We start from the raw sequence: 10,305 nt of genomic DNA, 5'->3' as shown, positions 1-10,305 counted from the left end.
TGTGTTAGTGTGTGTCTGAGGATGTGTGTGTTTTGTGTTAGTGTGTGTCTGAGAGGATGTGTGTGTTTTGTGTTACTGTTTGAGAATGTGTGTGTGTCTCATGTTAGTGTGTGTCTGAGAGGATGTGCATGTGTTTTGTGTTAGTGTGTGTCTGAGGGGAAGTAGTGTGAGCGTGTGTGCTGGGGGTTGGTGTGTTCACTCTGTGTCTGGTACAAGTCTGACTCCAGATTTTCCCTTCACTCCCTGGAGCAGCTGCTGCCTTACCCTGTGGCCCAGACTCCACACTGACTCTCCCCCCACTGGGGCTGGGAGTGTGCGGGGGTCTCCCCTGGGGAGCTGCCCCCCCACCTGGCCAGGGGCTTCGCTTCCCCACCCCAGGGGCTCCAAGTACCAAGCCTCTGGGTTCCCTTTGTTGTAGAGGCTGGATCAAAAGGGGGGAAATTGACCCACAAGGCCGGGCGGCCTTTCCCAGACTCCCATCGCTAGGCCTGGGGGGATCGGGAGCCTTATGCGCGTGTGTGTGTGTGGAGAGGGGACGGCACACACTGCATGGATACATCCAAAGGTGGTGTAAGGGTGTCTATTTGCAGGGCCCCTCCCCCCTTGGGACCAGAGCCCTGCCCTGCAAGGGTATCCCCCACCACAGAGATACCCCTCCGCTGGGTTTGGCTGCACTTGGGGCACTGATCCCCCTGGGATCCTCTGCACTGGTGGGGGAAGCACAGAACCATAGGACTGGAAGGGGCCTCGAGAGGGCATCTTGTCAGGCCCCCTGCCCTCATTGCGGGACTAAGTATTTAAAAAACAGGACTAAGGTTTTTAAGGCCCTGGCTGGGATGATTTAATTGGGGTTGGTCCTGCTTTGAGCAGGGGGGTTGGACTAGACACCTCCTGAGGTCCCTGCCAACCCTGATCTTCTGTGGTTCTACGATTCTGTTATTTAACCCATCCCTGACAGGTGTTTGTCCAACCTGCTCTTAAAACTCCCCAACGATGGAGATCCCACCACCTCCCCCGGCAATTTATTCCAGCGCTTCACCACCCTGACGGGACGTTTTCCCTAATGTCCAACCTAAAGTGCCCTGGCTGCAATTTAAGCCCCCTGCTTCTTGTCCTGTCCTCAGGGGTTAACGAGACCAATTTTTCACCCTCCTCCTTGAACCAACCTTTTATGGGATTGAATGGGGTGGCCAAGTTTCCGGGGGAGGAGGGGAGAAAAGCCAAGCAAGAGGGAGAGAAAACTAAGAAATGTTAAGCAAGGAAGAGAAATAAGACCAAACAAAAACCTGGGAAAGAAGGAAAGACAGACAAAAAACAAGGAAAAGAAAGAAAGAAAGAAACAAGGAACGGGAAACCAGGAAAAAAAGAAGGAAAATAGAGAAAGAAGGCAAAAGTTAAGTATGGGAAAGATGGAACCTAAAAGGTCAGCACTTGCATTGGCCGGGAATCGAACCCGGGCCTCCCGCGTGGCAGGCGAGAATTCTACCACTGAACCACCAATGCTACTGCCGGCAGGTCCCTCAGCCCCTGCCGTTTTCACAGCTATGATAACGCTCCCCCAGTGCAATCTCTGCTTCTTTTGCACACGTGTCAGGGCACGCTGGGGTTGTGCAAGCAGGCTCCCTCCTCCTCCCTTGCCCCGCTGACTTTACAAAGCTCCTGCCAGCTTCCGCCATCTGGGCCCCATCTGCTTGGGTCTAGTCCAGAAATGCCACTTCCCCCCCGGGGTTATTGTCTTCTCCCCGGGGGGGGGGGGGAAGGGCATCTTTGTACTGGACTGGGGATGCTGGTTTCCCTGGTATCAGCTTTATTGGAATCAAGATTTCCTCAGGAGGGGAGATTTTAGACCTTTTCCTGTGCATTTTGTCACGAGTTGGGGGTCTTTTTCTTTCTTCCCCCACCCCATGTCCCCCTGGCCTTCTCATTCCTCCTGATAACGACACTGGGAGACAGCACCAGCTTTCACCACTAGAGAGAATACAGGGGGGAACCAATGCCCCACATCAAGTTTCTACAGACAGACCCTGTGGGCCCAAGTGGGAGGGGGTATCTCTGTAGGGGATATTTGTGTAGGGCAGGGCCCTATTCCCATGGGGTGAGCCTGGGTACCCTACTCATAGACACCCTCAGGTAATCTTTGCAACCCCCCATCCCGGGAACTCCAGCAGCAGTTTCCCAATTTCCCCCCACGCTAGCCCCCAACGCCAGCCCAGCGGTGTGAACCTGGGAAAGCCTGCCGGGGGGGGGTGTCAATTCCCCTCCTTTCATCCAGCGGATGAAAGTGACTAGATTGCTCCAGAGCACCCCAGTCTCGACACCTGAAGCCACCAAGGGAGGCAGGGAGGGGTATCATTTGCTATAGATCAAAAGGGGGCTGTTTGTCCCCCCCAGCCCTTGGTTCATCTCCCCCCCCCCAAAAAAAACAACAACAACTTTTCATAGGTCTATCTGGTCCTGTCCCCCCCCACTGACCCCCACCCCCAGATCTTTACAGGATGTGATATAATGACCGGTAATATCGATATCCTGACACAACCTGCCCCCCTTCACCACCCAGGAATTTTTCTGAATTAATGCCTAGGTGGGTTTGGAGCAATCCTGTCACTGTGAGTGAGTGAGAAACAAAGGAAAGAAGGAAGGAAGGAGGGAGGAAAGGAAGGAAGGAAGGAAGGAAGGAAGAAAAAAGAGAAAATCTAAAAGCAAGCAAGCCAGCAAGAAAGTGCAGGCGTAGAGGGAGAGGCAGAGGGGCAGGGTGTGAGGAAGAGGAAGGAGAAGAGGAAGGAAAAGGGGAAGACAAGAGCCAGCCCCCGGCTTCACTCAGCCAGCCTCTGAGATTCAAACTCTTCCTTGTGGCCCGGCCCCGCGTGGCCCGTTCCCCGGGTCTGCAAAAGGGGCGCGGGCGGGAAATGGGGGCAGGCAAAAGGCTCCACGTCTTGCATTGGCCGGGAATCGAACCCGGGCCTCCCGCGTGGCAGGCGAGAATTCTACCACTGAACCACCAATGCTACCGCCCCTGCCGGCCTCCACCTCCTTCCCTTTACACAGCTTCCCACAGCCGCCGCCCTCCAGCTCTTCCACAGCTCTGCCTTCAGGGCACACAACACACTGCCTCCTCTGATGATGCTCCCCTCCTCTGGGCTGTCCCCCCAGGAACAGCGTCTCTCTGTGGGTATCTCTGGGGCTCTCTCTCTATCTCTCTGTGTGACAGAGAGACAGAGACAGGCACACAGCAGCAGGAAATGGGAACAGAGCAAGGGCTACATACAGCAAACACGGTGGCCTGCTCTCTACGACCAGGATAGGTTGAATTGAGACGCGGTAGGTCGATTTTAAATGACTGCGTCCACACAACCAACCCCGTGCCGTCCACCTAAAGGGCTCTTAAAATACACCGCTGGACTCCTCCCCGGCCAGGGGAGTAGCGCTAAAATCGACCTTGCTGGGTCGAATTTGGGGTCGTGCGGAAGCAAACCGACGGTATTGGCCTCCGCGACCTATCCCAGTGTCACCGCTCTGGACAGCACTTTCAACTACCCCACCACTGTCCCTGGACACCTGCAAGGGGGGAGTCTCACGCAACAGGGAGCAGGGTTTTGTGGAGGAGGAAGAGGACGAGGAGGAGAACGAGCAGCAGGCACGCGGTGAATCCGTTCTCCCCGGCAGCCAGGACCTTTTCATAACACCCTGGAGCCAATACCCTCCCAAGGCGGGATCCCCGACCCTGAAGCCAGAGACGACACCTCTGGTGAGTGCACCTTTGTAACTACAGTACAGGGTTTAAAAGCAATAGAGTTTAATATTTGATTTGCCCTGAAGAGTTGGTACAGCTAAGGGAAAAGTCTGTTCACATGTCTGGGGATAGAGCGGGAACCCTCCAGGGACACTCCATGAAGCTCTCCTGGAGGTACTCTGAAAGCCTTTGCAGAAGGTTTCTGGGGAGGGCTGCCTTATTTTCTCCTCCACGGTAGGACACTTTACCACGCCAAGCCAGTAGCAAGTGGTCTGGAATCTCTGCAGCACAAAGCATGGCAGCAAATGGTCCTGGGTTTTGGTCGCATTCAAGCAACCTTTGGTCTATGTCTTTCTGTGATAGCCTCAGGAGAGTGATATCATTCATGGTCACCTGATTGAAATAGGGGAATTTTTGTAAGGGAACAGGAAAAGGACACTATTCATGCTGGGCTGTTTGCGCTTGGCTAAAAGGGATCATCCCGGAGCATAGCCACATGGTGGGGTGGGGGGAGGTGTGTGCTGCACATCCACCTGAAAACCGCAGCCCTTCCTTTTAAATGTGAAACCCAACCCATTGCTTGCTATGGGAAAGGATGGTGCTGCGGTTTGAAACCATTCCCACACGTTATGCATAAGAAGCCAACCCCGCATACCCTGAGTCTTACCATGGCTGCCTGGAAACTGAATTCTGTTGTTCAGCTGTTTGATGTGTCACCATACTGGCAGGCACTCAATATAAAAGGCAAACTGTGACCTTGTACCTAAATCACATGTGCTATCTGCTGTGAATTGCTTGATTCACTGTGAAAGAGTCTCCTTTTGTTCTCAGAAATGTATCACCTTAAATTTTACTCTCCCTTTTTATCTCCCCCCAGGTGCAAATGTTTCTATGCTCCCGCTATCATCTCCATTCCTGAGGTTATCGCAGATTAGAAGGCGAAAAAAAACGCACTTGCGATGCCGTGTTTGCCAAGCTCATGCAGTCCTCCCGCACTGACAGGGCACAGCCAAATGCATGGAGGCATTCAGTGTTAGAGGCCAGGAAAGCATTACGTGAGCATGAAGCGCAGAGGCAGGAGGCGATGCTGAGGCTAATGGGAGAGCAAACGGACATGATGAAGCATCTGGTGGAGCTGCAGGAAAGCCAACAGGAGTACAGACCCCCACTGCATCCATTGTATAACCGCCTGCCCTCCTTCCCGAGTTCCATAGCCTCCTCACCCAAATGCCCAAGAACGCAGGTGGGGAGGCTCCGGGCACCCAGCCAGTGCACTCCAGAGGATGGCTCAAACAACAGAAGGCTGTCATTCAAACAGTCTGATTTGTAGTGTGGATACAAAAAGCAATGTGGCCGTGTCCTTCCCTCTTCCCCACCGCACCCCACCCCACCTCACCTGGACTATCTTGTCAGTTATCTCACTTTTTTTTAATTAATAAGAGAGAATGCATGGCTTCAAAACAATAGTTATTTTATTTGAAGGCGGGAGGGAGGGTGGTTTTGTTACAGGGAATTAAAATCAACCAAGGGGGGTGGGTTTGCATCAAGAAGAACACACCGTAGCCTAGCCAGTCATGAAACTGGTTTTCAAAACCTCTCTGATGCGCAGCTTGCCTAGCTATGCTCTTCTAATCGCCCTGGTGTCTGGCTGCTCAAAATTGGATGCCAGGTGATTTGCCTCAATCTCTCACCCCACCATAAACATCTCCCCCTTACTCTCACAGGTATTATGGAGCACACAGCAAGCAGCAATAACAATGTTGGTTGCGCTGACGTCTAACCCAGTCAGCAAACAGCACCAGCACGCTTTAAACATCCAAGGCACATTTTATCACCATTCTGAACTTGCTCAGCTATAGTTGAACTGCTCCTTACTACTGTCCCAGGCTGCCTGTGTAAGGCTTCATGAGCCACGGGAGCAAGGGGTAGGCTGGGATAGGTAGGTCCCCAAGGATAATTATTGGCATTTCAACATCCCCAATGGTAATTTTGTGATCTGGGAAGTAAGTCTCTTCTTGCAGCTGCTCCAACAGCCCGGAGTACTCTTTCTTTCTTTCTTATATTTTTCTTCTTTCTTCTTTCTTTCTTCTTTCATTTCTTTCGTCTTCTTTTCTTTCTTTCTTTCTTCTAAACCTTTTCCACTTTCTTTTTTCCTCTTTCTCTCCCATTTTAAAATTTTTCTCTTTCCCACTGTCCCCCTTTTTTGTCTTTTTCTTTCTCCCCCCACCCCATGTCCCCCTGGCCTTCTCATTCCTCCTGATAACGACACTGGGAGACCGCACCAGCTTTCACCACTAGAGAGAATACAGGGGGGAACCAATGCCCCACATCAAGTTTCTACAGACAGACCTGTGGGCCCAAGTTGGAGGGGTATCTCTGTAGGGGCTATTCATGTAGGGCCGGGCCCTATTCCCATGGGGTGAGCCTGGGTACCCTACTCATAGACACCCTCAGGTAATCTTTGCAACCCCCCATCCGGGAACTCCAGCAGTAGTTTCCCGATTTCCCCCCCTACCCCAGCCCACAGCTGTGTGAGCCTGGGAAAGCCTGCCAGGGGTGTGTGTGTCAATTCCCCTCCTTTCATCCAGCAGATGAAAGTGACAAAATTGCTCCAAAGCACCCGTCTCGACATGTGAAGCCATCAAGGGAGGCAGGGAGGGGTATCATTTGCTATAGATCAAAAGGGGGCTGTTTGTCCCCCCCAGCCCTTGGTTCATCTCCCCCCCCCCAAAAACAACAACAACTTTTCATAGGTCTATCTGGTCCTGTCCCCCCCACTGACCCCCACCCCCAGATCTTTACAGGATGTGATATAATGACCGGTAATATCGATATCCTGACACAACCTGCCCCCCTTCACCACCCAGGAATTTTTCTGAAATTAATGCCAAGGTGGGTTTGGAGCAATCCTGTCACTGTGAGTGAGTGAGAAACAAAGGAAAAGAAGGAAGGAAGGAGGGAGGAAAGGAAGGAAGGAAGGAAGGAAGAAAAAAGAGAAAATCTAAAAGCAAGCAAGCCAGCAAGAAAGTGCAGGCGTAGAGGGAGAGCAGAGGGGCAGGGTGTGAGGAAGAGGAAGGAGAAGAGGAAGGAAAAGGGGAAGACAAGAGCCAGCCCCCGGCTTCACTCAGCCAGCCTCTGAGATTCAAACTCTTCCTTGTGGCCCGGCCCCGCGTGGCCCGTTCCCCGGGTCTGCAAAAGGGGCGCGGGCGGGAAATGGGGGCAGGCAAAAGGCTCCACGTCTTGCATTGGCCGGGAATCGAACCCGGGCCTCCCGCGTGGCAGGCGAGAATTCTACCACTGAACCACCAATGCTACCGCCCCTGCCGGCCTCCACCTCCTTCCCTTTACACAGCTTCCCACAGCCGCCGCCCTCCAGCTCTTCCACAGCTCTGCCTTCAGGGCACACAACACACTGCCTCCTCTGATGATGCTCCCCTCCTCTGGGTAATCATCAAGTGATCCATTCTCTGTTGCCCATTCCCAGCTTCTGGCAAACAGAAGCTAGGGACACCATCCCACCATAAACATCTCCCTCTTACTCTCACAGGTATTATGGAGCACACAGCAAGCAGCAATAACAATGTTGGTTGCGCTGATGTCTAACCCAGTCAGCAAACAGCACCAGCATGCTTTTAAACATCCAAAGGCACATTCTACCACCATTCTGAACTTGCTCAGCCTATAGTTGAACTGCTCCTTACTACTGTCCAGGCTGTTTGTGTATGGCTTCATGAGCCATGGGAGCAAGGGGTAGGCTGGGTCCCCAAGGATAATTATTGGCATTTCAACATCCTCGATAGTAATTTTGTAGTCTGCGAAGTAAGTCCCTTCTTGCAGCTGCTCAAACAGCCCGGAGTTCCTAAATTTGCGAGCGTCATGCACCTTTCCCGGCCTCCCACGTTGATGTTGGTGAAACATCCCTTGTGATCCACCAGTGCTTGCAGCACCATTGAGAAGTACCCCTTGCGGTTTATGTACTGGTTGGTAAGGTGCTCCAGTGCCAAGATAGGGATATGGGTTCTGTCTATCACCCCACCAGAGTTAGGGAATCCCATTGCAGCAAAGCCATCCAATATGACCTGCACATTTCCCAGAGTCACTACCCTTGGTAGCAGCAGCTTAGTGATTGTGTTGGCTGCTTGGATCACAGCAACCCTCACAGTAGACTTGCCCACTCCAAATGATTCCCGACTGACCGGTAGCATTTGGGAGTTGCAAGCTTCCAAAGGGCTGTCGCCACTCGCTTCTCAACTGTCAGGGCAGCTCTCATCTTGGTATTCCTGCACTTCAGGGTGGGGGAAAGCAACTTACAGAGTTCCAGGAAAGTGGCCTTATGCATGCAAAAGTTTCAGCTGCCACTGGGAATCATCCCAGACCTGCAACACTATGCGGTCCCACCAGTCTGTGCTTGTTTGCCTGGCCCAGAATCGGCGTCCCACTGTATCAACAGCCCCACTGCAGCCATGATGTCCAATTGCTACAGCCTGTGCTTTCAGGAATGTCTGTGTCCTGTCCTCATCAAATCCTCCTCGTGCTGGTATCTCTTAGCACGGTTTCTGCATATACTCCAGGATAATGTGAGAGGTGTTTTACAGTGCTCACAACAGCAGCAGTGACAGTGAGCTGACGCGGGCTCCATGCTTACTGTGGTATGGCGTCTCACGGAAAAAAAGGTGCGAAACGATTGTCTGTCGTTGCTTTCATGGAGGAAGGGGTGACTGATGACGTACCCAAAACCACCCGCAACAATGTTTTTTCCCCATCAGGCATTGGGAGCTAACCCAGAATTCCAATGGGTGGCGGGAACTGTGGGATAAACTACCCACAGTGCACTGCTCTGTAAGTCGACCACTAGCCACGGTAGTGAGGACGCACTCTGCTGACTTAATGCGCTTAGTGTGGACATATGCAATCAACTGTCTAAAATCAATTTCTAAAAATTGACGTCTATAAAATTGACCTAATTTTGTAGTGTAGACATACTTAATGGTTAAAAACTGTCAGGGCTGGGGCGAGGGGTGTCCCCCTCCATTTGAGAGGGTCCCCCAAAATGATGGAGGCTGAATTTGAGTTGATCCATCCCCTGTTGTCCAGTCTCAGCATCTGGCAGACAGAAATTTGTGGGACACTCTGGCCAGCTGGCTAATAGCCATTGATGGACCTATCCTCCAGGAACTTATATATATTTGAACCCACTTATATTTCTCGTCTTCATAACGTCCCTTGGCAAACTCAGGGGTGGAGCCTGCCATCATATGGCAGGAAGCCATGCACCCACACCAGTGCCACCGCCCCTACACATGGCATCAATATACAGGGCTTGAGGTGAACTGCTGGGTGGAGAGGTAGTAGCGGGGTGAGGGACGCTGTAGGACCAGGAGCATCTGTCAGCTGCCCATCCCTGCGGCCCTGAACAGCTGAGCAGAGATTAAAAGTCTGGGGCTTGTCTCATGGGAACTGAGACAACCAAGAGGAGATATGACAGAGGTCTATAAAATCGTGACCGGCGTGGAGAAAGTGAACATTATTTACTCCATCACATTACACAAAAAGCTGGGGTCACCAATGAAATTAATAGGCAGCAGATATAAAACAATCAAAAGGAAGTATTTCTTCACACAACCTGTGGAACTCCTTGCCAGGGGATGTTGTGAAGGGCCATCATAGAACTGGGTTCAAAAAGAGTTAGAGACATTCAGGAAGAAGAGATCCAGCTATTAGCCAAGATGGGCAGGGAGGCAACCCCATGCTCTGAGTGTCCCTAGCCTCTGTTTGCCAAAAGCTAGGAATGGGTGACAGGGGATGGATCACTCGATGATGATCTGTTCTGCTCCCTCTGGGGCCCTTGGCATGGCCACTGTCAGAAAGACAGGATACTGGGCTAGATGGACGTTTGGTCTGACCCAGAATGGCCAATCTTATGACCCCTCCACCACTTCCTCCCCCAACCCTCCAGGGCTGCTGAATTGGGATCCTGCATCCACCCCTGATTCTAACCCTTCTTATTAGTTGAAGGCCAGGTGTCGTGTCATGTCATCAGCATTGGTGTCCTTCTTCGATTGCACCATGCAATAAAGGCAGCATCATTTACATGACTCATTGTGTTGTCTTGCTCTGTGGCATGTGTTTTTCCTCCTTGGTGCCCGGCACTCTTCTGTGTCTCGCATCGTTCTGTGCCTTCATTATCGGTTTGGGTGTAATGCTGTTGTGCAGAGATTTTACGGGGGAAGGTTATTGTCAAGCGATACATAATTCATCGCTCATGTTCTCGTGTCCCTTTTCGTTTGACGTCTTTCACCATTCCTGCCACGAAAGAGCATGTGTTACAGTGATTGCATTTGATTATCATAATTTTGGAGTGACGGGGGAGCCTGAGTGATTTCAGTTAAAGCTATTTGCCACCGGGCCCCCCATGTCTCTCAGAATGTGGGAATCATTAAGAAAGGGACAGAAAATAAGACAGAAAAAATAATATATAAATATATATAAACACATCCACATCTTGAATACTGTGTGCAGATGTGGTCAGCCCATCTCATAAAAGATATATTTGGAATTGGAAAAGGTTCAGAAAA

At 51.6% G+C, this 10,305-nt stretch overlaps 3 non-coding genes across 3 annotated transcripts; all 3 read right to left on the bottom strand.

Annotated features, from left to right (window-relative positions):
- Positions 1-1,432: 1,432 nt before the first annotated feature.
- On the bottom strand, positions 1,433-1,503 carry TRNAG-GCC. The gene has a single exon. It is a non-coding gene; the product is annotated as a tRNA-Gly (tRNA).
- Positions 1,504-2,934: 1,431 nt separating this feature from the next.
- Positions 2,935-3,005, bottom strand: TRNAG-GCC. The gene has a single exon. It is a non-coding gene; the product is annotated as a tRNA-Gly (tRNA).
- A 3,966-nt stretch (positions 3,006-6,971) lies between these two features.
- TRNAG-GCC lies at positions 6,972-7,042 on the bottom strand. The gene has a single exon. It is a non-coding gene; the product is annotated as a tRNA-Gly (tRNA).
- Between the last annotated feature and the right edge of the window lie 3,263 nt (positions 7,043-10,305).

This window comes from Dermochelys coriacea, chromosome 28 (genome assembly GCF_009764565.3).
Source record: "Dermochelys coriacea isolate rDerCor1 chromosome 28, rDerCor1.pri.v4, whole genome shotgun sequence".
NCBI lineage: Eukaryota > Metazoa > Chordata > Testudines > Dermochelyidae > Dermochelys > Dermochelys coriacea.
This window is presented reverse-complemented; position numbering and strand designations above follow the sequence as displayed.